The 27,775-nt window shown below is 43.9% G+C and overlaps 1 protein-coding gene across 3 annotated transcripts in view; it reads right to left on the bottom strand.

Annotated features, from left to right (window-relative positions):
* NCALD (neurocalcin delta) overlaps positions 1–27,775 on the bottom strand; it is a 104,915-nt gene that overhangs the window by 27,167 nt on the left and 49,973 nt on the right. Inside the window, exon 1 of one of the 3 annotated variants that reach the window (XM_066578629.1) lies at positions 12,420–12,481. The exons of the other annotated variants lie outside the window; for them this stretch is intronic. The gene's annotated coding sequence lies outside the window, so the exon portion shown is untranslated. Of the gene's footprint in view, positions 1–12,419; positions 12,482–27,775 lie in introns of those variants that run through there. 3 annotated transcript variants of the gene reach the window in all.

Below are 27,775 nucleotides of genomic sequence, written 5' to 3'. Positions count from 1 at the left end.
TTTAGTGATATTTACAGTTTATTGTCTGAAATGCACTTTGAAATGAAAGAATAGAACAAATAAAGAAGTTACGATGAAGAATAAAAATGTATTTGTTTCACCAAACTAAATTTAGAATTTTGACTCTTCAAAGTAGCCCATATGGCAGCTTTACACAACTGAAGGAATTGTTTCTACAATTGCATTCAGATATTGTTCCTAAATTTCTTCCCAAAATTGTTACAGAAGTTCCCACAAATGTGCCGCACTTGTTGGTTGCTTTGCTTTCACCCTTCTGTCCAGTTTATCCCAAACAAGTTCAGTCGGGTTTAAGCCTGAAGATTGTGCAGGCCATCCTATTCTTTGAAGCCTACCAGCTTATTCTTGTCTTCTATAACTTAGAAGTAGGTTTTGGATCACTGTTTTGCTATAATTTAACCCCTGACCAACTAGGCGTACACCAGAGGGTATTGCATGGTGTATCAAAATGCTGTGGTATCCCTTTCTGTCCGGTGTGCCAGTCACCCTGTGCAAGTTGCCAACTCTGGATGCAGTAAAAGAGTCCCAGACCATCATGCTTCCTCCTCCATGTTTGACAATTGGTGTTAAACACTCAGGAACCATCCCCTCACCTACTACATGGCATATAAAAACCCTGTGTGATGTACCAAAGATGTCACATTTTGATTCATCAGTCCATAAAACCTTCTTCCATTCTTCAGTAGTCCAGTGGAGGTGCTGCAGTGGTTTTCTTACTGATGCTCTACCTGTCAAATCTGCAGATAGACGTCTTCTTTTCACAGTTAAAATGGAAACTTGTTTATTTCTTGCCGCATTAAACTGTACAGGAAGATTTTGGGCTGTGAGGTGCTGAACAGGCAAACTGAGCGTATATCGGCCGCTGTTTTCACGGACGGACGATATATGCTACTATCTGATGCATTGGATTCCAATGCATCAGATCACATGGCCTTATTCCCGTGGCATAAAAGCGCCCGGCTGGGGCAATATAGCGCTGGGCGCTTTTACACCGGGGAGCAAAGATAGTCTTGGAACAATCTTTGTGCCTTGAATACATCGGCCGCTACATGGGCTCCTATGGGAGCCAATGACGGTGGCCGGAGAAGGGCGATGGGAAGGTGTTTAGCAGTGTGACTGCTAAATTCCCTCCCTCTTCTCTCTTCCCCACCGGCTGTTATAAATGGGAGGGGGCGAGACAGGGGCGGGGAAGGGGCAGTTGCCAGACAGAGGGAAGAAGAGAGGGGGTGAGCCGGCAAGGGGGAGGGAAAGAGAGGCAGCAGCATTGCGGCTTCGGTGTATATGCACCTTGGCCCGTGTTGTCTGATCGGGTGCGCAAATGTTAGATTTGTGCGCCTGTTCACGCATCTGTATGGCGGCGGCAGGCACGCGTAAAAATGCCTACGATCATGGGAAAGAGCCCTAAGGGTTAGAATTGTCTGTCTGCTTTGCCTAATTGCCTTTTTCTTGCCATTACGATAGCAATGTGCTTTGTCCTGAAAAGCAAACCTGTCTACATCCAGCCCTAGAGGGTCTTATGCAGTCTGTTCCAATGCCGGTTATATAGAATCAGAGGGTTTAAAACTATTCTACAAAAGTTGAGACAGCTGTAGGAATAGTTTGCATCCAATTTCAAACCATAATTTGCTTTCTGTGAGGCAGAGCAGCTGTCCTTCATGTGTTCCCTTTTGGTTACAATCATAAATTCAGACTATTCTTGTGTTTCAGGTTAAACTTTCATTATTTCTTTATGTTTTTATCTTACTTTTGAACCATTTCACATTATTTGCTGGACTCGGTACTGTGTTAATGTCAAAATAACAAAATCTTAGAGCTTTCTAAAAAGTTTGGCCGGTAGTGTAGTTCTTGCACTTTCTTCGTCACTATTTCTCTGTACACACATATTAATTTATGCATGTGTCATAAGACTTAGGGCCATTCCAACAAAGACTGGCAATTTTATGTGAGCGAGGGAAAGAAGTGCCAAATTTAGGGCTCACACCCACTGGCGTTTTTGTTTCTTGCGTGCGAGAGCGACTGAAAACACTTGCCTCGCAGCACAAGAAAAACACTGCGATATCGCCAGTGCTTTCAATGGGGCCAGCGGCAGCAGCGCCAGCCCCATTAAAAGCATACGGAGAATACCGCGGACTTCTGCCACAGCTGTGACAGCTGTAACAGGAGTTTCCTTCATCCCCACAGGGACCACGGAAATAAAGGAATCCCCTGTCACAGCTGTGGCAGAAGTCCAGGATGATATCCCTTTGATTTTAATGGGGTCGGCGCTGCTGCCGGCCCCATTAAAAGCAGTGGTTTTGTGGCAACTACCGCAGCATGATTTTCGGGGAAGGGCTTGAAATATAAGCACTGCCCTGAAAATCATCCCTAGCTGGTGAAAAAAATAAAAAAATCTTTACTCACCTCTCCGCCGCTCAGATGCATGCTCCGGCTGGCTCCCCTGCACTGCTGTCCAGCACTTTCAGCAGGCGGGGATTTAAATATCCCCGCCTCCTGAAAGAGCTGTGCTGAGTGGCTGAGCACTCTGCCAATTACAGGCAGTGCTTAGCTATTCATTGATTTCTTCTCTGCGATGCGAAACTCTGCTGAAACATCACAAATTAATATGAAACCATTGAAAATCATTGGTTTCTTAATAATCGCTGTCGCATCACGGGGAAAAAAATCACAAGTGGGTGTGAGCCCTTATTGAAAGCTTCTTTGGATTTCCATGGACCAGAAATGTAGATCTAAGAAGTGGCATAGATTTGAGCTACATTTTATACCAACTCCTGCCATGAATTATAGTAACTATGTCAAGTCATGGGAGGCCAGCCCACTCTCACCAAGCTCTACCCACTTCTTACTACCTTTCAAAACTGGCAAAATGCAAATGTGACATGTGCCATAATTTGTGACTTTTTATGCCATAATCATGGCACATAGCCCATAACAAATTCCCAACTTATTGTCTGTTAACTCCAATCATAGTCCATGTTTTAGTTTTCCAATGAGGCTGAACTCTGATCTGTGACTTTGCGCAGCACAGTTTTTGACATCAGGCTCTCAGTGTTCGTCCTACTGGTAGACCAGCTGATAAGGAACCATTGAAGAAATTAGGCTGTTGAGGTTGGGGTTGTAAGCTTGTCATCTACTTGAGATAAAAGTTGGCCAAACCCAATGATTTTGCTTAGATTGGTTGACAATCTAAAATGTATTGGGGTCTTTGGATCATCCATCAAGGGCCAAATACGGAGGAGAAAAAAATTCGGTATGTTGGATTTAAAATGCATGATCTTTTGTTCCCATCGCAGATAAGGCGCTACCAGAAGTGCCAGGCAGCAACTAATTAACTGAAATTAACATCCACAAATCGAGTGTAATGGCTGGAATAAGCCACTGCTGCAACATTGTAACTTTTAGATTGTAAACATGATAATTCTTATTACTTTAAGCATAATGGTGACATAATGCCAAACTTAGGAAGAAGTACAAAGCTGACAGCATCTGACTAAGCTTCCATAACTACTGAAATGCAAATCTCTTGTAGAGGTCAACAAATAAAATAATTCCACCTTATAAAACTGGTAGGAACAACCAAGAATGCAAACTCGTAAACTTCAAAAACACAATCTGTCTATTGAAGGCTGCAAATAAAGGATTACATCATCTATTTATAGGTGGAAAATCTCCTTCCACAATGTCTCTTTTCATGCTCGGAGTAGACTATGTACTAATATACAAATGGCTGCTATGTCAAAGGTCCATCCCTGAGATATGTTCTCCTGAGGAGGAGCACTTACAGTAGCTTTCACACTGTTCCACTATCCTAACATAAAACTGCTTAACTGTATATGAAGAGGAGAATACTATTGTATTGTGTCCAAAGGTGATGTCGGTTATAGGGTGGACTCTCGGCCCTTGTTTATAGCACAGTATTAATATTCCAGATGCTTCCTCACTCTATTTTAAGAATTGCTCATATCAGTAAAATTGCTGTAAATATTGTACGTTCATCAAAAGTTAATTGCAAGTTTGTTGATTTGTACTTCAGGTTGTGCTGTGATTTGCTGCTGTGGTAGAGGTAGAAAGAGCTATATGACAATCAATGATAAGTAATGGTAAAGCGGTAAAATCATAGTTTTTGAGTTTACAGCCTTTTTAGTATATGAAAAACTCTTGTGCGACATTGGTTCATTTGTCAAGAAAGAAGGTATTCCCATCTCAGAGATTGATGGGTTTTATAGGTGTGGGTTTAACTTCTGGGACCTGCAATTATTTCCAGTGGTGGCCCCCACTGCCTCGGACCAGGTGTAGGAGGCGACCAGGGGTGGTTATAATTACAGAAACCGCCGAGCTGACTTTTCTATGTTGTTTCCATAATTGCCATAGAACTCAACGGGAGTTCCAAAAACAACATCGCATAGGGAGCTTTTTCTATAACCCATGGAAACGGTGTAGCTATCTGTACTACGCTATTTACGTAACTCTCATTAACTTCTATGGGAGTTATAGAAACAGCATAGGCCAGCCATGCTTGGCTGTTTCCGTTCTTCTGGCCAACCCATACAGAGCAGTGTTCCCATCCCAGCCATGTTCGGCTGAGATGAGAAGAACTCTTCATACACATCGGAGCTTCTTGGGCTGTCTGTGCAACTAAGCAGAAATCTATGCCAGCCATCTGTCGGGGAAAGGTGGACATGCCCTCTCAGAACAAACCAAACCCACTTTAAACACAGAGCGTTGTGAACTGATGATGCTTACACTAGAATTTTCAGCTCTTTCCACCTGTTTTGGCATGATAGATTCCCCTCATTATTCATTATACACCCAGTAGGGTGGATCGAAAGATAAAAGAATGGAAACATTCTCATTTTTAGTTTCTGACCATTAATATGACAGGGCCATTATCCTTTCCAGATAATCATTGCAAAGAAGATAGTCTATATTTTTAATGTCACTGACACTCGAGTGACGTACAAGAGAAGTATTTTTGTATTGTACTTAGGGGCAATAAACTTTTCTTTTGGGGTCATAAACACTCCAATGTATTTCTCAGTCCAAAAATGCCATTAGGGACATAAAATGTTCCTGTTTCATATTTTAATTGTTTTCCTGACATTTTGACAAGGACATTTCCCATTAAGGTACAATAATGTATTACCAGTACAGAAGGAAAAAGTACATGAAATGTCCTATTAAGCTTGCAAAGTGAAGAACCATGTGATCGTAAGATCGATACATCGATCAGCCATAACATCAAAACCATTGACAGGTGAAGTATTTAACATTGATTAAGGGATGGGATATATTTGTCAGCAAGGGGTCAGTTCTTAAGGTTGATGTGTAAGGCTGCATTCAGACAAACGTATATCGGCTCGGTTTTCACGCCGAGTCGATATACAGTGTCCTCATCTGCAGGGGGGGAGGATGGAAGAGCCAGGAGCAGGAACTGAGCTCCCACCCCTCTCTGTCTCCTCTCCGCCCCTCTGCACTATTTGCAATGGGGAGAGGCGGAGCGGGGGCGGGGTTAATTAGCAGAACTTAGCCCCACCCCTGCCCCGCCTCTCCCTATTGCAAATAGTGCAGAGGGGTGGAGAGGAGGCAGACAGGGGGCGGGAGCTCAGGTTCTGCTCCTGGCTCTTCCATCCTCCCCCCCTGCACACAAGGACAACGTATATCGACTCGGCGTGAAAACCAAGCTGATATACGTTCGTCTGAATGCAGCCTTAAAAACAAGAAAAATGGGCAAACATAAGAATCTGAGCAGTTCTTGTGGCTTGTTCCCAATATGAGTTGGTTAGTAGCTACCAAGAGTGGTCCAGGGAAGGACGGCCAGTGAACCAGCAAAGGTCGTAGACATCCAAGATTCCAAAAATATAGTGGATAATTCAGTTAATTCAGACTGTTTGGGCCAAATATGTTTCTACAAGGTACTGATTTACATGTGCCATCTGAGTTATAAATCAAAGAGAAACTCTGGCACACAGTAAAAAAACATATTTTAGTACAAGGACCCTTGCATCCTTCTATAGGTAGCATGCAAATTGCATAATTGCACATGAGATTAATAACATCAGATCGCAGAGATGAGCGAGCGTACTCGCTAAGGCAAACTACTCGAGCAAGTAGTGCCTTATGCGAGTAACTGCCCGCTCGTCTCTAAAGATTCGGGTGCCGGCGGAGGAGAGCGGTGAGTTGTGGGAGTGAGCAGGGAGGAATGGGGGAGAGATCTCCCCTCCGTTCCTCCCAGCTGTCCCCCGCCGCTCCCCGCCACTCACCGCCACCCAAATCTTTAGAGATGAGCAGGCAGGTACTCGCATAAGGCACTACTTGCTCGAGTAGTTTGCCTTAGAGAGTACGCTCGCTCATCTCTACATCTGATGTCTTTGTCTCATGATGGCAGATATTGGCGGAAGTGAGGATTGGGTAGCTTGGATTTGATCATGCCCAATCTTTTATTTATCAGTTTGTCTTAGTTTGATATGGAACTCATTGGGTTTCCCAGAAGAAATTATTATGATTGTCCACTCTCCAGTTACATAGAGCCTTTACATGTCAACTTTCAGTTTTGCCATCATCTTTTTGTTGGCAAGGTCTAATAGGTTATGAATCAATTACCAAGAAACAGACCCTAATGGCAACTGGCTGTGCCCAAAGTCAGCTTGAAATGGGGGTGTTTTCTATCGAGCCCTTGTAGTATTAAGTGCTCATTTTGTTTACAAGAGCCTAGGCCCATCTGAGGACTCTCTGGTACTATTGTGGGCTAGTCCAACCCTGATCAAGCCAAGAGTGTATATTTATGGGGAGGTCGGAGGAGATGGCTGACAGTTGAATAATTACTTCAGCTTTCCAACTCTACAATCTGAACTTTTCTTTTTATCTTTAGGTCCTGAAAATGTATGATCATCAGGAGGTTGGATGACATAGATTACATGATGTGGGGTGAATTTTATGGCCAGTAACCACGGCCGACGATCCCTCACACTTCCTCCTTCTTCCGTTCATCACAGCCATCGGCATAAGATATGTTATATCTTCCTCTTCTTGCATTTTTGTTATCACCCACCCCTTAGTGGCACTCTATGACTTTAGATAAGCTGGGTGGTATTCCTTATGGGATGTTTGACAGTTGCGATAGTAGTTGTCATCCACTTTAGGCTATATTCACATTGCTCCATTATGGGACCAGAAGAGGAGAATCCACTGGCTGAACGGATTCCTTTTATGACTGAACCAAACAGAACCAAAGGGACCTCATTGACTATAATAGGGTCCGTTGGGTTTCCATTTGGTTGTCTGGCATTTTACTGGATGAAAAAGCCCTGAAAGGCCAGACTTTTTGGTCTGTCATTTCATGCCGGATATGGGGTGGAGGCTCCAAACACGGATGTGAACATAGCCTTACGCAAAAACAGACAGAAATAATAGAAAGGGTTAAATAATATGTTTTACCCTTCAGACTTTCTAATTAATAGCTATTTGTCCTTACCTTTCCTAAGTACAGGCCTGACTACATTCTGACTTGCTTAATAATACAGGCCATGGTGTGTGGTTAAAACGTGTATATCTTCACACTTTTGTGAAGGTGTCACCCACAATGTAGTGAAGTACTAGTAGCGGATGTTGATACATACCGCCTTAAATGAAAGTGCAATTACTGATAAACATCTACTGATTCACAGCGGCATTCCTCTTACCTTAGATGGCAAGAATAGCCGAATGGACGCCATTATAAGTTGAAGTCCATCAGATGCCATTTGGATCTAGCCAATTCTAGTGTGTAGCTTCCGTTATATCATAAGGCAGATATGGTGAACAGGATCTTCGATTTATACAACACTCAGGTATGGATTCACTATTTCGAAGGTCCATCCACCTGATTGCATATTGTACATTTTTGGGCATTCATTACGGGGCGGAACCAGTTAATTAAGTAATGTTAGTTACATTGATTGGAGGGAAACCACGGCTTATTATACGGCAGCTGACTGTATTGTGTTGTGCTGAATGTCAGCATAATACATTTCTGCTGGATTTCCTCAGGAAGGTTCGGTTTTAGAGCCGGTGACTCATCCGACATGAATATTTATATAGCTGAGCGTGTAACATGGCGCATCCTCCTTGCATGCATTGGAGATTAGTTCAAAGACCAGGCGTCTTGGTATAAGCTAGGCTTATTCCAAAGACATACTTTCTTATAGCGCTTTTCTTCCTCTTGCACTGATACTTAAGTGTAGCACATTTCATACCCAGAACTGGAGAAAAACCTGACTGTAAAAGGATGAAATCAATGTAGGAGGATTATGGGGGTTTGTGCCTTCGCCTGCAGTGTTTACTCCGGTATCCTAGAGGCGGATGAGGGTTGGATGATTTGGCCAAAAATGTAAATCTTGATCTTTTTTCAATCTCTTCTCGATTTTTGATTTTAATCTCCGCTTTCTTTTCTTTTTGTGTTTGTTGCCAAACAAGCTAAAAATACCAAAATACCTTTTTTTTTCTACATAAGGCCCCCTGAACATGGGCGGAAAATTCCGCGGCGGGATTTTCCGCAGAATTTCCGCCCGTGCCCGACTGCATTACAAAACGCAATCCCATGTAGATGGCCGTGATTTGTGAAAACACACGCGGAAAACAAGTCGCGGCATGTTCTATTTCTGTGCGGGTCTCACAGAGGCCCGCACAGGAATGTCACGCCCGACGCGCCGCCTCCGCTCTGCGCATGCTCCGGCTGGGTGGCAGCCAGCTCATCACAGAGCAGACGCGGAAGAAAGTAAGCCACACTGGTCACTGATAATTCTTGCTGCGAAATCCGACCCGGCCGTCTGCAGGTGGCCTAAGGGAGTTGCATACACAGCACTTCCTTCATATGTAGTGATTATCAGAATTCAATGGGATAATCTTGATAATCAGTATTCATCAAGTAATTTATGTTTACGCAATTCTCTTATGCAATTCCCTAATAACCCTGGTGGTCTAGGGCAGTGAATGGGTTAGTAAGGAAATCCCTGGTAGTCTAGGGATGTCCAATAGAGGGGTAACTCCCTGAGAAAGAAGGTAGTTAGCTACCTGTACTGACGCTTGTAAGCAGAGGCGTAACTTGAAGCTTCTGGGCCCCAATGCAAAACCTGTTACAGGGCCCCCAACTATAATGCTTTATTCATAGTACTGGGCTCCCTATATGGAGAGGAGAGGCCTTATGGGCCCCCTAAGGCTCCTGGGCCCGGGTGCAACCGCATCCCCTGCACCCTCTATAGTTACGCCCCTGCTTGTAAGACTACTTCCTCTTGCACCTCCATCTTTTGCTGTAGGCTGCTCAGACACACAGATATTGCTCCTTTGGCTGTCAGCCAATAACAGGTCATCCCATCCAATCCTAGCAAATCTGAGATTGGCTGACTAGGTTGATGCCGTGTCTGTAATCTACGAGAGACCCATGGAAAGAGTGGGCAGGGGGTGGAGACAAGGGAAAAGCCAGATACTTGTATGTTTGTACCAGAGTGGTCCCTCATCCTAGGGGCCCCCTGCAGCCCAGCAGTGAGGATTGTGCTGATGAAAACGATCATCAGATCTTTGTTGCACAACTTTTCAGACCACCAATGGTTCATCAGTGATTAATATAGTTGTTTCTTGTAATGAGGGCCTTAAAGGGGTATTCTGGTGATTCAAAGTGAATATTATATGTGTCATAAGGTGAGAGCATGTAGTTTCACAATATAATGTTATAACTAGTTTTACAAAGCTGCAGAGACATTGCTGCACCTGTGGTCCCCTCTTGCTTAGTTCTCCACTGGTATCCAACGGTTACGTCCTGTAGGCTCCGCTGTTTTACTGGTCGGGCACGCTCAGTGCCTTCGCATTCTGTAATGATGGCACAGTCTTTACAGTTGTAAATGTGCACTCATCAGTAACTGGCAATGGGGCATTGTGGGAGATGTAGTTTTTGCCCTCCGCAACGGCCAATAACAATGTGGAAATCTGATGTTGGCAGTAAAGTGACGGAAGTCAGCAAAAAAGATACTGAAGTTCAGTTTAACGATTTAGATGGGGTGTTTGGAATAATGGCAATAAGTGGAAAGATTAGGGAAATTTTGGAAATCCCCTTTCTAAGGCACACAAGGCATGTAAGGTTAAGGATGATGTAATGTGATAAGGTCTCCTAATTGATCCTGGAGGATCATAAATATTCATACTTATCTATCGGAGATTTTCTTATGCCAGCGACATAATTTTCAAAGCATTAAATGTATCCATGCATCAGTTCTATAATTGTAACCTGCAAGACTGCTGGAGTGTGAACTATGTAAATAGCTTCAAGGCTAATTAGCTCTTGGAGTGCTCTGATTAAGTAATGAAAGGGTCCTGTTACTATGTTATCTGAGTGCAAAAAGCCATTAGAAAGCTTATTGTCATGCAGTAGGTGTGGACACACTGTGCCACAGGCAAATCTGACTTTGGGCTACTCCTGAAGGCTGCACCTAGGAGGCCCCTGGGTTTCATCATATAACCACTTTTTGAAGGATATGGCATTTGTTGCAGTTGCCCCATGACCATTACCCTGAGAGCAGTCTTGTGCATTATCAGCAAGGCAGGATATTGTTTCTCTCAGGGTTTTTTCATACGAGTGCATATTGGCCGCCACTTTCACAGCCGGCCGATATGTTGGCGCAGCTCTCATTGAAGTCAACGCAAGCTGTGCCTGCAGTTACAAGCGCCGGTCACCACACTACACTACTTCCACTCTGACCTCTGTGTATACACGGCGCTGACTGCATGCGCCCGCTCAGCTGATTGGTTGGGATCCCGAGTGATAGACCTTGGCCGATCAACTATTGATGACCTATTCTGAGGATAGGTCATCCGTAGTATTCTCCTTGGAAAACTCCTTTAAGCGGGTTTGGCCAGGACTAGAAGAAAGGGTCTGAAACCATGTCTGTCCATGGGCTGCGACTGGTATGGCAGTTCAGCATTATTCACTTGACTGGGGTTGAGATGCAGTTCCATCCACAACCCATGGATAAGCATGGCACTGTTTCTGGACAAACCCCTTAAAAAGCACCATGATCAAGTTACCAGCAACTACGTTTTTGAAAAGCCCACTTACCAGAATCTGCTTTTTCCGAGGCCACAGAATCGGTTTCTTCTATACATCGGTAAAGGCAGCAGTTATTTGGATAGTGCTACTGTACAGATGTAACTGCCTGGTCATGGAAGGGATAAAGACGCGCATAGAAGGCTAGTGGCATGAAAACTACGCAACCCTGGCACATGAGATGGGCATGATAAATTAGCACCTTATTTAGCTAAGCTGGGAACATGAGATAATTCCCATTTTATTCTTTATAACTCCAGTGCCAGCAGATTGCTCAGTGCACAAACACAAAGGAACAAGAAGAACACTTCTGGCATCCGCTACTTTTCTCCAAACTTCACACACTGAAGTTGCAAACATTACTTTCCCTGTGTAGTATTTTCTAGAACATGACCCTGCTGAAATGCTTCCGAGGACATAGAAGGGATTGTTCATTAAAGTCCAAAGCAGCTGTTGTCTGGGGGAGAGAACACTGACATCAAAGAGCGTCTCCAAAGGGAGTTTCCAGCCAGCACACAAGCTGTATTCTAGCTCTGCTTCCAGACGTAGTTCATGGCGCTCTACCGGCCCATTATAAGAGCGGAGAACCAGGAGAAGTCACAGTCTGACAGCGTGTGTCTAGTAATGTATTATCAGAGTCATTATAGGGCGCTATGTCGTCAATGTCACCATCACACATTCTAATAATATCGCACTAACGAGACAGCAGACTTGTCAAACTAATTAAATGGAGGATCTAGAAGTGGCTTTTGTGTATTTCCTCATTACTCCAATGCATCCAAAAACAATGGAGCAACATTGAGAATTCTCTGGATTGGAAGTATTGTACTATTCTGTGTATACAGTTCCCATGCAGACCAATGTGTCAGCTAAAAAGAAACCCCCCGTATAGTCTTAGAGGGGGTACTACACGAACGGAATCCATGATCACCGTCCAGATGGTAACACTCGGGCACTGGAAGGCATGTATTTTCGTTCACACTCGCGGGTATGAATTGCGTAAGCAAAATGACAGCATGCTCTATTTTAGTGCGGTTTCTGCATGGACGGCCCCCATCGAAGTCAATGGATGCGAGTGTTCCGTCGCCCATATGCAATTGACATTGCGCATGAGCGGTAGAAAAGCTCGCAACTTCAGAGGAAAATAGATAGAAAAGCCAGAATGCCAGCTGGAGGGGAGAGATCTCTCTACTGCGCAGATAATACGCCGTGCAAATGCACATATCTGTGTGGAAGAATCGCTAGCATCCATGATCTTCAGTGATCATTCGCAATTAGTTTCCGCGAATGATCGCAGGTCTTCCGCTGTGGAAATCCGCCTGCAAAATCTGACCTGTTCGTGTGAGCCCGCTCTAATCTGAAATCATGCGTTATTCTGCTCTCTCTGCTGTTTGCTCTTGATTACCTACAGAAAGTAGAATAAGGGGAATAAGGTACAGAAAAAAAGTGGCCAAATACTTAAAATAACTGTCAACAGACATCTACTACTCCCCCTCCCTCCCCCTCCCCGTTCACTCGCTAGCTCAGCTAAGTGTACATGTGTTTCTAATGGGAAGAGGGGAGTAAGCCGCAGCCAAACACTTCTGAAACAAAGAATAGGTAATTTTGAAGTCTAATAGCCTGCAGGCCCATTTACACGCAAAGATAGTCTTTTAGTGATCTTTTTGCATAAAGTGTTAATGGGCACTGATGGCCATTAACACTTTATCATCTTCATTTCCATGTAAAAGGGCCTCCAGGAGCACACCCTACTGTGCAAACACCTGTATTGTTCTCGTTGCTTGCAGAATACAAAGTAATCCCCGTCTCCCGCAGAGACCACAGCATGTGGTCTATTGAGAGATACTTTATCTCTCTATGGCTGAATGATGGATTTTAAGTTCTCCTTAAAATCATCGTTTAGACGAAAAGTGCGCAATGGCAGTGTTTACATGTAACGATTATTGCTCATTTTCGGTCGTTTGAATAAATTGTGAGCAATAATTGTTGCATGTAAATGGCCCTTAAGGACCCTTTTACACGAGACAATTAGCGTTCAGATAATTGTTGGATTGTGTGATTCTGAATGATAATTATTCAGTGTAAACACGGCCAACGATTGAACATGGAATGATAATTCATTTGCTCATTGTTTGTCATTCATTCATTTCGTGCAGACCATGTAAACAGGCAGTTGTTCATCTATGAAAGACTTCCTGTTTATTCGGAATAGAGGTGGGTGGCCAGAAGAGAACTTTGGAACGCTACACCTCTATTCAGTGACTATCGTTTTTGTGTGAAAGCACAATCATACATGCTACAAATCACGTGTATGTGAAGCCCGTGCTCTCCCATGCGTTCCTTCACGTTAGCGATGTTTTGTAGGCTGCTACATTATGAGAACAAAAACGCGGCTTGCTGAATATTGCCGTGATTTGTAAGGTTCTGTAGCCCATGTTTTGCTATGGAGCCTTCTGTATGTTGCATCGCTCGAAAACATGGTTTTCGTGCGGTGCAATGAAACTTTTACAATAGGAAATCCCACTGTAAAAGCCCTAAAATAAGCCCTAGCTGCATTAAAAAAACAAAAACATCCCCCAAGAGATGCTGTCAGGTCCACCACACGTTTTGCCAGGTCCCCTGTAGACTTGCTTACAGTTTTCCCTCAGCGCTTGGCTGAGCTGCGACACTGAAGAACCAATCACAGTCAGCGATTCCTGGAGGCGGGTTTTTGCAAACTACTGACCAGGAAGTGCTAAGGAAAATCTACAAGCAAGTCTGCCGGGGACCTGAGGAGACGCGTGGCGGACCTGTCAGTGCCTCTTAGGTGATGTATTTATTTTTAATGCAGCTAGGGCTGATTTTCGGAGTGGGGCTTATTTTTCAACCCCACCCTACCCCCAAAAACTCTGGCAGAATAACGTTAAAAAGTTGCGTGACACAAAATCATCAAGTCACCGTGAGAAAACAGAGCAATATCGTACAAAACACCAATGCAATAACACTTCGATATTCTCGCGGCGATATCACTATCACCCGTTGGAAAGAGGCCGAACACAGAACTACAAAATCAGACCACACTAGTTGATTAGTAGTCTGTAATGATAGAGACCCGGAGATCGGCACATGTGCGGTTGGTTTACATAGCATGGTAAGGTATTTTTAATTAAGACTATTTACAAAGTTGCTTCATTTGTTTACTTTAGAAGAACTGGGAGTCAGTTTGGATGGTAGACACTTAGTTTCGAAGTGGACCTTCCATTAACCCCTTAATGACTTGGCTTAATTTAGCGCCTAATAACACAGCGATTTCTGCCATTTTTCCTCTCTACATTCAATAGCCCTGACTTTTTTTCTGAGTTATACGATTTGCATTTTTTTTAAATAAGTATTTTTACTGATTTTTGATAGCTATACATATCCAGTATCCAAAGTCAGATTTTCAACAGGATGTAAAAAAATATGTTTAATAAGGAAAAAATTCAATGTCCTAAAAAGAGTCCTGCAAATATCATTTTTTCGGATACCCTGCAGAGCAGCTGCCCTTTGTATCCTATCAATTCGTTAATAAGGAAGCTCATATTGTCTTAGGAGAGCTCAAAAAATAGAAGAAAGCGATACCAATTCTGTAGAGTTGTAAGATTAGTCTGACAATCGAGGGCTTTACAAGTGAAAAAAGTGAGTTTCCCTTTTTTTATTAAAATTTTTTGGGGGGATTATCGTTTACACACGCAGATAATCGTCAGGATTTTTTCATCATTTTTCACCATGACTCATCGTTGGTCTGTCGGAGGAGTCTGGAAATGCCTGGGAATGATCGGCAAATGACTGAACGATCGCCTTTACTTTAGCGCAAAACAACTAGTAAACCGCAAGCTATGATTTTTATGCTTGCATAAAATGAACCACAAACGATGAGCAAATCAATTATCCTTCATCATTCAATGGTTGGCCATGTTTACACTGAACGATTATCATTCATTTGCACAATTCAACAATTATTTGAAAACAAAAATGATTGTTGCGTGTAAAAGGGCCCTAACTGTTGGATTACTTGCAGATTAATGCTGTGATCAGTTTATTGTCGGGGGACCCTTCTTACAAACAGGGATTGTTCCTTCAGGCACTGGCGTAACTCTAGGGGATGCGATTGCACCCGGCCCCAGGAGCCTTTGGGGGCCCATAAGGCCTCTCTTCTTCATATAGGGGGCCCAGTACAATGGCTAAAGCATTATAGTTGGGGCCCTGTTACAGATTTTGCATTGGGACCCAGGAGCTTCAAGCTTCGCCTCTGCCTCTGGGTATACATAGTAGGTTACTAACGAGCGTCATCTAGTAAATGTTAAGGGACAAAGATGTAATAACCAAATGTAAAACATAAATGACCGTCATCGGAAAAGTAATTGTCCCCTCTGGTGAATGATCAGCAGCCGCAGTACATTAAGCTGTTGTGTGCTGCGCACCGCGGTGACCTACCGATTTGATATTCCGCCGCTCATAAGCTTTTATCATGTCTGTGTCAATAAACTGCGCCCTTTGGAGATCCGTTTATATCCATCTTCGTAAAAAGGAGCTCTCCGTGACGGTCGTTAAGCGTGATAGGCGGCACTTATGTCTTTACTGTCAGGCCGGTGACAACTATGGAGTAATGTGTTCACAACAGCACAAATAATTTAATTTGCCGTTTCCTGAAAGCCTTGTAACATCTTAACGCAGCGCCGCCGGTTCAATATTAGATAACATTGACCCATAAGCCACCGTGGCTCTAAAGTGCTTTAACCATTTGGGCTCTGCAGAGTACATTAGGCAGGTAACTGGACTAATTTAATGTTTTCAGTCTTCAGTGTAATTGTGCATTTAAGAGCAGCGCCGGCAGGGAATGCGATCTGTCCATTTACACAGGGAGGCTTCGAAAAAATGTTTTTCATGGCTAATCGGTTTGGCCTTTTTCATGCATTACTTGGTTTACAGTCGCTGCAAGTTACAGGGAGAGAAATGAATTAAAGTGATGCCTGTCGGAGCCCAATCCAATCAGAAACTGATGGCGCCTCATTAAAAAGCCCCAAACAACACTTTATCCTCCCTTCTTCCATGTATCGTAATGGTGTTTTACCACCAAAGACATTTATCTCCAATTCACAAAGTAGGGAATATATGTCTGATCGCTGAGGGTCCGACTGGGGGAAACTCCAGCGACTCTGAGAGCACTGCTCCCGAATCCCTCATGGGAATGGAACGGTGGTGCGCATACCCAAACACAGCTCCAATCATCTCTATGGTGCGGACGGAAATCTCCCTTTGTCTCATAGAATGGTATGGGGTCATCCATCCCCACCACTATTCCATGGACCATTCAGAAGTGCCGTTCTTGGGATCAGTTGGACCCTCAATCATCTTCCATTTATCTCCTATCCTTTTGATAGGGGATACATGTCTTTGATGGTAAACCCCCTTTAAGGGCTCATGCACACTTGCGTAACTATAGGGAATGCCAGGGATGTGGTTGCACCCGGGCCCAGGAGTTTCAGGGGGCCCATAAGGCCTCTCCTCTCCATATAGGGAGCCCTGTACTATGAATAAAGCATTATAGTTGGGGGCCCTGTTACAGGTTTTGCATTGGGGCCCAGAAGCTTCAAGTTACACCTCTGTGTTAAGCAGTTAAGAGAAATTGGGGGGCCCCAAGATAAACTTTTGCACCTAGGCTCATGATCCTTTAGCTACGCCCCTGCTCATGCACTCATGGGCGTATTACCCAAGCTGTTTGAGTTGTATAGATCCATAATATGGTGTTCATATGGGACCATACTATACGTCTATATGTCTCTGAACATCAATGGATGCTGTATTACAAAGATAATAGTCTTTCTAAAAGCAATGCTTCCCCGCAAAGGGCTGCCGTAAGGATATACGACATGGTGGCATATGAAGAAGCCTATGGCTCCATTGTACAGAGCCGTAGTGACTATGTGTCAACATAAATGTCCTGTCATTGGCTAACTATTTTCTTGTCAGGTTGTATTCATATCACATATAGTGATTTATATGGCCTTAGGTGAGGGCCATAGTTATTATACTCATTATCTCTGTATAGCGAATCAATATGTTTAACTTGTCCTAATGTACACTGGCACTTTTTTAGAGACCACCTCTAGTAGCATAGTGGACCTCCTTTGGCCTTCAGAACTGCAGCAAATCATCATGGCATCCATCTGCAGGTATCATAGGCCCCAGGATGTGCCATATCCGTAGGAGCTGTTCTCTGGGAATTAGACATGTAACCCCGGAGTGTAACATAAAATCAAGTCAGCAAGTTTACCATGGATCTGTGTGAATGGGAAAATCAAGTGATAGAAGCAACTTTAAACAAAGCCTGGTCATTGGTTTCAAAACCTGCCAATCCGGTGAGGGGTTTTCATGCAATGATGTCAAAGGTCATCATGGAATGGTGTGATTGAGGAAAAATATCCACCGAAAGGATTCCTGTGGACATAAACTTGTCAATGAAACGGGTAGGAGAAAGATTTCAAGAATCAGTCTGACAAGTGGGTGGCGCTCACTCAAGCAAGTTGCAGCCTAATACAGTATAATGGTAATAGTCCAAATACTGTGTCTGAATGCACAACTCATTGTTCCTTAGCATGGATGGGCTATAACAGCAGACGACTAGTTTGAGTAACTTTGCTGTCTAACAGAAGCAGGAAGGCAAGACTCTAGTGGGCAAAAAGGGCAAAAATTGGAACACTCTGCAGTGGGAAAACGGCACCTGGTCAGACGAATCCAGATTTCTGTTGCACCGTGCTAATGAGAGACAGAATTCGAGCAGGCAGCCTGCATGGAGGAGCCCTTCCGGTCAGGTGACAACAGTTTAGGCTGGTAGAGGTTGAAATAATCTTGTAAGGAATATTTTCTTGGCACATCCTGGGTCCTATGATACCTGCAGATGGATGCCATGATGATTTGCTGCAGTTCTGAAGGCCAAAGAAGGTCCACTATGCTACTAGTGGTGGTCTCTAAAAAAGGGCCAGTGTACATTCATCATTACATATGGATTCAATGTTGGACTATGGTTCCTTGGGACCACCAGGGACAATGATTCTGAGCATCACCCTTTACCTATACAGAGCATGTGCATGTTTACCTTTAATTCCAGCATAATCTTCCTTATTGCCATTGTACACGCACGGGAACAAGTTCTAGTAGGTATTTGTGAATCACACCTTAAGTAATAGACCCTAGTGGCAAAGGATTGACTCCAAAGTCACCTCCAATTAGTGTTGTCTTCTACTGGACCTTTAGGCTCTATTATTATGTTAGAAGCAGGGGCGTAACTATAGGGGATGCAGGGGATGCGGTTGCACCCGGGCCCAGGAGCCTTAGGGGGCCCATAAGGCCTCTCTTCTCTATACTGGGAGCCCAGTACTATAAAAAAAAAAAAGTATTATAGTTGGGGACCCTGTTACAGATTTTGCACCGGGGCCCAGAAGCTTCAAGTTACGCCTCTGGTTAGAAGTTAAGCCCATCAAAGGACCCACTGGTAGGCCATAGCTACCCTGTGTGAAATGGTAATGGTATATAATGAAATCACCAATGTGATGACTGTCTAGAAATCAGATATGAATTTCCCCCAAAACCTAAAATATTACTTTAATTTTCCAATGCTCCTAGTTTTCTAGGAGCCTCGTGTGGCGCAGAGTGTTAAAGGGGTTGTCTCGCGGCAGCAAGTGGGGTTCAGCACTTCTGTATGGCCATATTAATGCACTTTGTAATGTACATCGTGCATTAATTATGAGCCATACAGAAGTTATTCACTTACCTGTTCCGTTGCTAGCGTCCCCGTCGCCATGGATCCGTCTAAAATTGATTTTAGACGCGCTTGCGCTGTGCGGTCTTCTGTGCGGTGAATGGGGCGGCTCGTGCCGGAGAGCTGGTCCTTGTAGCTCCGCCCCGTCACGTGTGCCGATTCCAGCCAATCAGGAGGCTGGAATCGGTAATGGACCGAACAGAGCCCACGGTGCACCATGGGAGAAGACCCGCGGTGCATCGTGGGTGAAGATCCCGGCGGCCATCTTAGTAAGGTAAGGAAGAAGTCGCCGCAGGGCGGGAATTCGGGTAAGTACTAAACGTTTTTTTTTTTTAACACATGCATTGGGTTTGTCTCGCGCCGAACGGGGGGCCTATTGAATAAAAAAAAAACCCGTTTCGGCGTGAGACAACCCCTTTAAGGCAGCAGAATGCAGTCCTAAGCTCTCGCTCACGACCTGAAGGTTGCGGGTTCAATCTCCGCTTGGTTCAGGTAGCCGGCTCTAGCTTGACTCAGCCTTCCATTCATCCTCAGGATTTGGTGCTTGCACCAGGGGACTTTATTGGTCTTCTACTAATCAGCCTACAAAATACTACAAAAAGTGTTCCATAACAGGATGCTACAATATAATAACTACATCACAATGCTCTGGAAATTATGTTTTTTTTATGTGGTCCCATGTAACTTTGCATAGTCCACAGAGTTTTATAAATGCTAGCCGTCATGGACGTATAAAAAGTTAGGATTGCCGTGATGCAATATGTTGCTGTACATAGCAGTCATGTGTTGGGAACCTCAGGAACGTTACACTAAACATGGAACCTTCGAAACAGAGACTGCTTCCTGTAGGATGATTTACAATGTAGTCTGCTATACAGTTGCAGTGATAGACAGGGCTTAGATTGCAATCAGTGATAGTAATACTGACCGCTATTCTCATTCTAGCGCTCATTAAACTGGAGTTTTAGCTTGTGACTTTTTCCTATATTGGACATCTTATTTTACGCTATCGTATCTGCACGCTATAAGATAGTGTTAAGCTGGTTATACACTTCGTATACCCAATGGCTAAACAGAAGTTTGGCTAACTGCTGTTCCCCCCGACGCCACATATATATGTATGGATACGTCAGGGGCGTAAGTAAAGGCTCAGGGGCCCTGATGCAAAAGGTGAGCTGGGCCCCCCCTCTATCTGTATCTGTACCAGTACCCATACCTAAACCATGCTGCACAGAGACATAACTTGAAGCTTCTGGGCCCCAATGTAAAACCTATAACGGTGCCCCCTAAGGCTCCTGGGCCCGGGTGCAACCGCATCCCCTGAACCCTCTATAGTTACACCCCTGGATACACCGCTTAGCCAAGCATGCATATGTTCTCAATGGGAAGAGTGGAGTAAGTCACTGGGAGACTCCTCTGGAGGATCCTTATCACCCCTGAGAACAAAATGAACCGGCAAGTTGAAATACAAAATGTCCAAGCTCTCTTTCACCCAACATCTGCTGTGGAGGATGATGGGTGTCGGGAGAATCCTATACACAATAGACGTTCAACTGGTCCCATCAAAATCAGCGGGTTTGGCCAACTTCTGGCTAATGTGTGCGGCTTATTTTAATCCCCCGTTGGGAGGGTAAGGCTATGCTCACATGGCATAAATGCAAGTCTGGTTTTTGCTATGGATTTCTAATATGGATTTCTATTTGTTTGAGCCACAGGCACTCACGGAGATTTAGCTCAGTCAATGGGAAAAATCCAATATAGATTGAGGTTACTACATTTTTTGCTCAGGTGGATTTTAAGTCTTCTGAAAAATCCATATAAACCATGGCACAGATTCCCTTTAAAACCAATGGGACACTTCAGGACGCATATTGCACTGTGAATTTGATGCAGAATCCATGTTGAATTGGTGTGAATTCGCATGGATTCCTTTGAAATTCGCAGTGAGAAATATGTGAACATACCCTTGATCTCATGACTAAAATGCAACATTTGCTGATCAACACGAAGAACGGTGATTTTTTTTTTGTCCTAGAGGTTGATATTTTTGGTCCTGAATAAATATTGTTAATTTGGTGATAACTTTCCATGTACAAACATGAAGACTTATTTAGAACATCTCAAATATCTAGACTTAAAGCTGTCTTCCAGCTCTTTACTGTATCGTTTGCCTATCCTTAGGATACGTCATCGATAGTTGATCAGTGGAGGTTGTACAGAGCCAATGTGTTGTTGGAAACACACAGTGCTGAACACAATGCAGTGGCCCGGAATGGAACTGCATGTAAGGTTTCCATTCAAGTGAATGGGAACTGTATGTTTCCGGCAACGCATCAGATTCATATACTAGTGTAGTGGGCTGGTGAACAGCTGATTAGTGGGGCTCCTGAGTGGCAGACCCCCGCCGATCAAAGATAACTTATCCTGAGGCCAGGTCATCAATAGCATACTGCGAGAAAGCCCCTTTAATTAATTCAATTATATATCCAGTGTTTTTCAAACTGTGAGATGGGCCTCACTGGTGAGGTCCTAGGTTCAAGTCTTACCAAGGACAACATCTGCATGGAGTTTGTGCATTCTCCCTGTGTTTGTGTGGGTTTCTCCTTCATAATAACCCCCTTTATTTATACAGTGCATACATTTATTGAAAAGAGAGGGGAAGAAGAAGCATGGTGGCTCAGTGGTTAGCACTGCCTTCCAGCACTGGAGTCCTAGGTTCAAAGCTGACCAACATCTACATGGAGTTAAATAAAAATGATTATTATGAAACACAGAGAGAACACACAAATTCCATGCAGATGTTGTCAGATTTTACCCTAGAACCACAACACTGCAAGGCAACAATGCCAAACATTGAACCATGGGGATTGGACAGGGCTAACTGTCTGAGGTTTGGCTTCACTGCAAACAGAACTTTTAGTCAAGTTCGACATGAAACAGGGTTCAGCTGGTTTGGTTAGCGACAGCACTGGGGGTATTGCGGCTAAATGTGGGGCACTGCGGCTCTTACTGGAGACACTGCGGCTGGTACGGTGGTTGACACTGGTATGGGTGCACTGTGGGACCAAAGAATTTGCTTAGCATACTATCTAGACCATATTTACATGAATGTCAAATGTTGATGAGTCTGTGGACTCATGCGAATTTGGCTTTACTTTGAAAATCTAGTTTTGGAAAATGTCATTAGCTACATTTTGTCTTCCATGTGCTTGAGTATGGTGCCACTCAGGGGCGCAGCTAAAGGCTCAAGGGCCTGGGTGGAAAAGTTTATCTTGGGGGCCCCAACGTCTCTTAACTCCTTAACACAGAGGCGTAAGTTGAGGCTCCCGGGCCCCAATGCAAAACCTGTAACAGGGCCCCAACTATAATGCTTTATTCATAGTACTGGGTTCCCTATATGGAGAAGAGAGGCCTTATGGGCCCCTAAGGCTCCTGAGCCTTGGTGCAACCACATCCCTTATAGTTACTCCAGTGGTGCTACTGCTTCTAGAGAAAACCTGTGCAACACATCATGAGAAGGAAACATCTGGAGGCACGAAGAGGTAATGTTACTGTATTATTGTATCCAAAGCACTCAAAACCCTTGTCTAAAGTTAGACAAACTTACTAAAGAGAACACATAAGCAGACATTTGGAGATGTCTATCATGATTCATCTTCTCATTTTTCATCACCTTCATGGTTGATGAATTGAACGCCATATGGATTTGCAGATTGTTATTTTGTAATAACAGGACAGATATTCAAGCCTTTAGACTTCAAATCTAAAATAATGTTTATGTGCTAACTGCCGAAGGACTTTGCAGTATGACAAAGATCTCACATTGACTCATAGGGGTTTCCTATAACACTGGATTAATTTGCTGGCATTTGACACTATGTGCAGACTGACTGCTATGTGTGCCCTGATATTCCATCACAAGATCACATGCTACAAGTGGATTCTCAAGGGAGATGCCTTCTTATATCACTTTCCAGATCCAATCATGTTGACTTGGTGTCTTGAGACTCCTTGGACTCCTTGGTGTCTTGAGCTATAGTCTGGTGTTTGCATTAGCCACTACTGCATACATTTTGAATGTCAGGCATGTAAAACAGCCTGCTATTTTCTTGCACATTGCTATTTGCCGCTAGGGGTTATTGATATCTCCTTTGAAGCATCCTACACTATTGTACAAGCCTCTGTAAAGATAAACTCAATGACTATTCCGGATAACACTGCAACCTTTGTGATCACATTCTGTGCTAAACAGAAAGGCTGAGATCTCTGGAGTCCTGATATGCAGTAGAAAGAGTATCAATGAGACTATTTAGCAGGAGAGCTTTTGAAAAATATCATCTATACTGTGTACAGTGACGGAAATCCCCAACTATAACTCTGACGCTAAGGGTGGACACACACTTGCAATATTTTCTCTCTTGCGCTGCAAGACCACGCAAAAACTCTCGCCTCGCAGCGCAAGAAAGAGGCTGGTATAGAACCAGCATATCGCAAGTGGTTTCAATGGGGCCAGCGACAGATATAGCTATTCATGAATGAATAGCTAAGGGCTATGTGTGATTGGCTGAAAGCTCAGCCAATAGCTAAGCACTAGCTGCTATTGGCTGAGCCCTCAGCCAATCTGCACAGCCCTTTCAGGAGGCGGGGATTTTTAAATCCCCGGCTGCTGAAAGAGCTTCATAGCAGTGCAGGGGAGCCAGCCGGAGGACGCGGCTAAGCGCAGGAGAGGTGAGTAATAATTTTTAAAAAAATTTTTAAACAATTATTGATGATTATCGGGGAAGGGCTTATATTTCAAGCCCTCGATAATCATTCTGCGGGGCTTGGCTGAAACCATTGCTTTCAATGGGATTGGCAGCAGTGCTGATCCCATTGAAAGCAATGTAATAGAATGCCGTGGACTTCTGCCACAGCTGTGACAGCTGTGGCAGAAGTCCCCGGCATTCTCCATCTCTTTTCAATGGGCCTAGCGCTGCTGCCGCTGGCCCCATTGAAAAGACTGACGATATGTCGGCATGATGCCAATATCCCGTCGTCATGCCGATTTTTTTCTCACACTGCGATGCGAGACTTTAACTTTAGTCTTGCATCGCAGTGGAGAAAAAATCGCCAGTGGGTGTCCACCCTAAAGGTGGACATACACTTGCTTAAAATGGCCAATTTCAACCAAAACGATCATTTATTGGCAGAAATGTAACCATGAACATTCGTCTGGACCATCATCATCTGAATAGAAGTCGGTCATTCGATAGTCAATAGTACTGTAATATATATGGTGCAGTCAACCATTACATGAATGATCATTCTGTGGAAGTGCATTCCCACCATGAATGTCATTTCTTCTGTGAGTTATGTCTTTGTGCATTTTTTCTCTTAACCTCTGTGATTTCATTGAAAATATATGGCTACTTTGAATAACAATAACAGCCATTATGGACTAAAATGTGTATGGCTACGTCCAGATAGCAGACTATCATTCATTTAAAGGTCTATAAAGGATCTTTATAGACGAGCAGGGAGATACTCGCCTAAGGCACTACTCGCTCATCTCTATCTACATCCTGTAATATCACAGCATTGATGTCCATAGACACTGTGGTTGGCCAGGAAACGTAGTGCAGCAAATGAAAGATACCTCATGCAGCATTTCTTTCCACACTTACAAAAGTATGCAACAGTCAAAATCTCTTTATTTAACAAAGATATAAAAGTAATCATAAAAGGCATAAGGCGCTCACTAGAGCAGCAAACCACTGGGTAAAATCATGTGAAGACAATCATAGTATACTCTGATCATGTGTACAAGCCCATGGTAAGTACAAGAGGTACTATGGATCCTCAAAGTTATATATCATGCCAAAGACATACCCACACAAGAAAGTAAGAGCATATCAGTATCATATAGACCCAGAAGTCGCCACGTCTTGGCACACATTTTGCATTCAGCTTCATCAAGGGGTTATTCAAAACGATCCCTCGTGAAACATATATAAAAGTACAAAAAAAAAATGCCACAAATTACAAAGAGAACGATCATCTGTTCCCCATATGAGACAATCAAATGTAATGCGGAAAAAACGTCAAACGTATACCTGCCGACATGCGCCGCAGCCCGGGGCGTACAATTGCACAGATGGCAAATAGAAAGATCTAGAAGGAACCAACAAATGTCATACACAGGCATGCGTCCCACAGTGGAACACACGACCACGCACACACTATGGTAAAGGTCCAGTACTAAAGGTGCATCCCAACAGGTAAATGCAAGCAATACAAAGTGCCATTGCATATATATTGAAAAATTCATACTAATAAACTTAATTCAATGTATAAACTTACATACTGAATCATAATACAATACAGATAAAGGGATATCAATACACAAAGTACAACTATCTACAATAGTATAAACTCCTGTATGAGGTCATTTAGTATACTGAGGTGATCGCGCGCCCAAAAATAAAGAGAAAATAAAAAACTTATTGCAACTTTTATATATTTGTTGAAGATATTTATTGTAATTCTGAATGGTTCATACCTTTGTACATTTGCTTTGCTAATGTGTGGCACCATAAACAGTGTTTGCTCTTGTATTTATATATTTTCCACACCTGCCTAGAACATTTGCACAGTACTGTAATCTATGAAAAAACAATGAATCCGTGAATCTACCAATATAGTCAGCGGCGGGATGGCAGAACTCCTACTGAAGTAAATAGGGGAAGCCACCGATCCCTTCATTCTCCATCCAGATGCAGAGAATGGAGGTCAGCTGATCTGGAGGGAAGGAGGTCCAAGGACCCCATCCCCTACACAGGTACAGCTATGATTTATGGCATATCTTGTAGATATGTCATAAATGTCTGTGATGGGAACAATCCTTATAAGCTCCTTTATCCTCTTAGATCTGGAATGCCATATATTTTGCAGCGAGATTTAGATCCAATATTAATTCTGGCTGATGATAATGGCTTTATAAGTTACCAAACATTTAATACATTCTTTGTCAAGAAAAATCCAGCACCTAGGAGGCGTTGTTTTTTGTTGCAAAACCTGGCATGCAGTTCCATCTCAGGCAGATATACAAATGATGAGAGTTGTGGTGATTAGATGAACGGTCTTGTCATCGGAGACCCTAAAAGTGGTTCCCCCTTGGCCTATAAGAGGCTCTCGGAGGCTCCTTGTGTGTAGTGGCCTCTTCTTCTGCTTGTGTAGAGCTTGTTGGCCACTAGATGCCTCTACGACGCAGAGAAGAGATGTCACCCCGTTACCAGAGTCTGAGAGGGGCGCACTATTGGGATGTGAGAAGCTGGATGGTCATATTGCCAAATTTCTCGCCACCTGGGCCGTTCTGACCAGACTATTAGGAGGTGTTGGGATCAGTGGATGTGTTAAGGCACACACACAATGTGACCAGGTTGAGGACGCCCAAAACACACGACCACCAGTAAAAAGGAACGCATGATTGTCCGGCAAGCACCAGCAATGGAACAGTTTTGTCGTCTGCCATCCAGAGACAGGTGATACCATCATTACAGGCACCTTGGTCTGTCTGAACCATTGCAAGACACTTGGCTGAAGGACACTTAGTCTCACGACGGCCATTACTTGTACTGCCTTTAACACCCACCATCGCCTTCATTTTCAGTAGTGTCATGAACGACGAAACCGGACTGCTACGGAGTGAAACTGGGTTGTCTTCAGCAATAAATCCAGGCTTAGTTTGGACACTGACGACGGGCGTATTCATGTCTAGAGGCCTCGGGGGGAGTACCTCAATCCTGCCTTTGCTGTGGAGCGGCACACTGCCTCCTGCTAGTGTGATGGTCTAGTGGTCCATCACCTATGACAGTCGGTCATCCCTAGTAGTGGTATGAGGCACAATGACAGCTCAGCGATATGTTCAGGACATCCTGCAGCCACGTGTGTTCCTCTCATGGCGGCTTCTAAGAAGCATTTTCCAGCAGGATAATGCTTGGCCGCACACACAAGGGGGTCACAGGAATGTCTCCACAACATCGTCACACTTCCATGGCTGCCGGGTCACTGGATTTATCATCAATAGAACATGAATGGGACCATCTAGGATGTCAACTTTAACAGCCTACGGGTTTGCACTTTCTAGAGGTTCAGTTACTATATGGAACCTGTATGTCTCCATGACCGCTCATATCACATCTTGTATCCAAGCTAGAGATAGTACAACAGGGTACAAGAGCCTCCATGCCCCCCATATCACATATTGTGTCCAAGCTGGAGGCGGTACAGGAGGGTACTAGAGCCTCCATGCGCACACGTATCGCATCTTGTATCCAAGCTAGAGATAGTACAACAGGGTACAAGAGCCTCCATGCCTGCTGGTATCACATATTGTATCCAAGCTGGAGGCGGTACAGGAGGGTACTAGAGCCTCCATGCGCACACGTATCGCATCTTGTATCCAAGCTAGAGATAGCACAACAGGGTACAAGAGCCTCCATGCCCACCTGTATCACATCTTGTATCCAAGCTGGAGGCGGTAAAACAGGGTACTAGAGCCTCCATGCCTGCCCATATAAACATCTTGTATCCAAGCTAGAGGCAGTACAATGGGGCACTAAAGCCTCCATGCCTGTCCATATCACATCTTGTATCCAAGCTAGAGATGATACAAAGGGTACTAGAGCCTCCATAATTACATGTATTGCACTTGTATCCAAGCTAGAGGCGGTACAACAGGGTACTATAACCTCTATGCCTGCCCGTATCATATCACATCTTGTATTCAAGCTAGAGGTGGTAACACAGGGTACTAGAGCCTCCATGCCTGCCCGTATCACATCTAGTATCCAACCTAGAGGTGGTACAACAGGGTACTAGAGCCTCTATGCCCACCCGTATCACATCTAGTATCCAAGCTAGAGGCAGTA

The sequence above is a fragment of the Eleutherodactylus coqui genome, chromosome 9 (assembly GCF_035609145.1).
Source record: "Eleutherodactylus coqui strain aEleCoq1 chromosome 9, aEleCoq1.hap1, whole genome shotgun sequence".
Lineage (NCBI taxonomy): Eukaryota > Metazoa > Chordata > Amphibia > Anura > Eleutherodactylidae > Eleutherodactylus > Eleutherodactylus coqui.
Note: the sequence above shows the minus strand (reverse complement) of the source record. Positions and strands in the feature narration are given on the sequence as shown.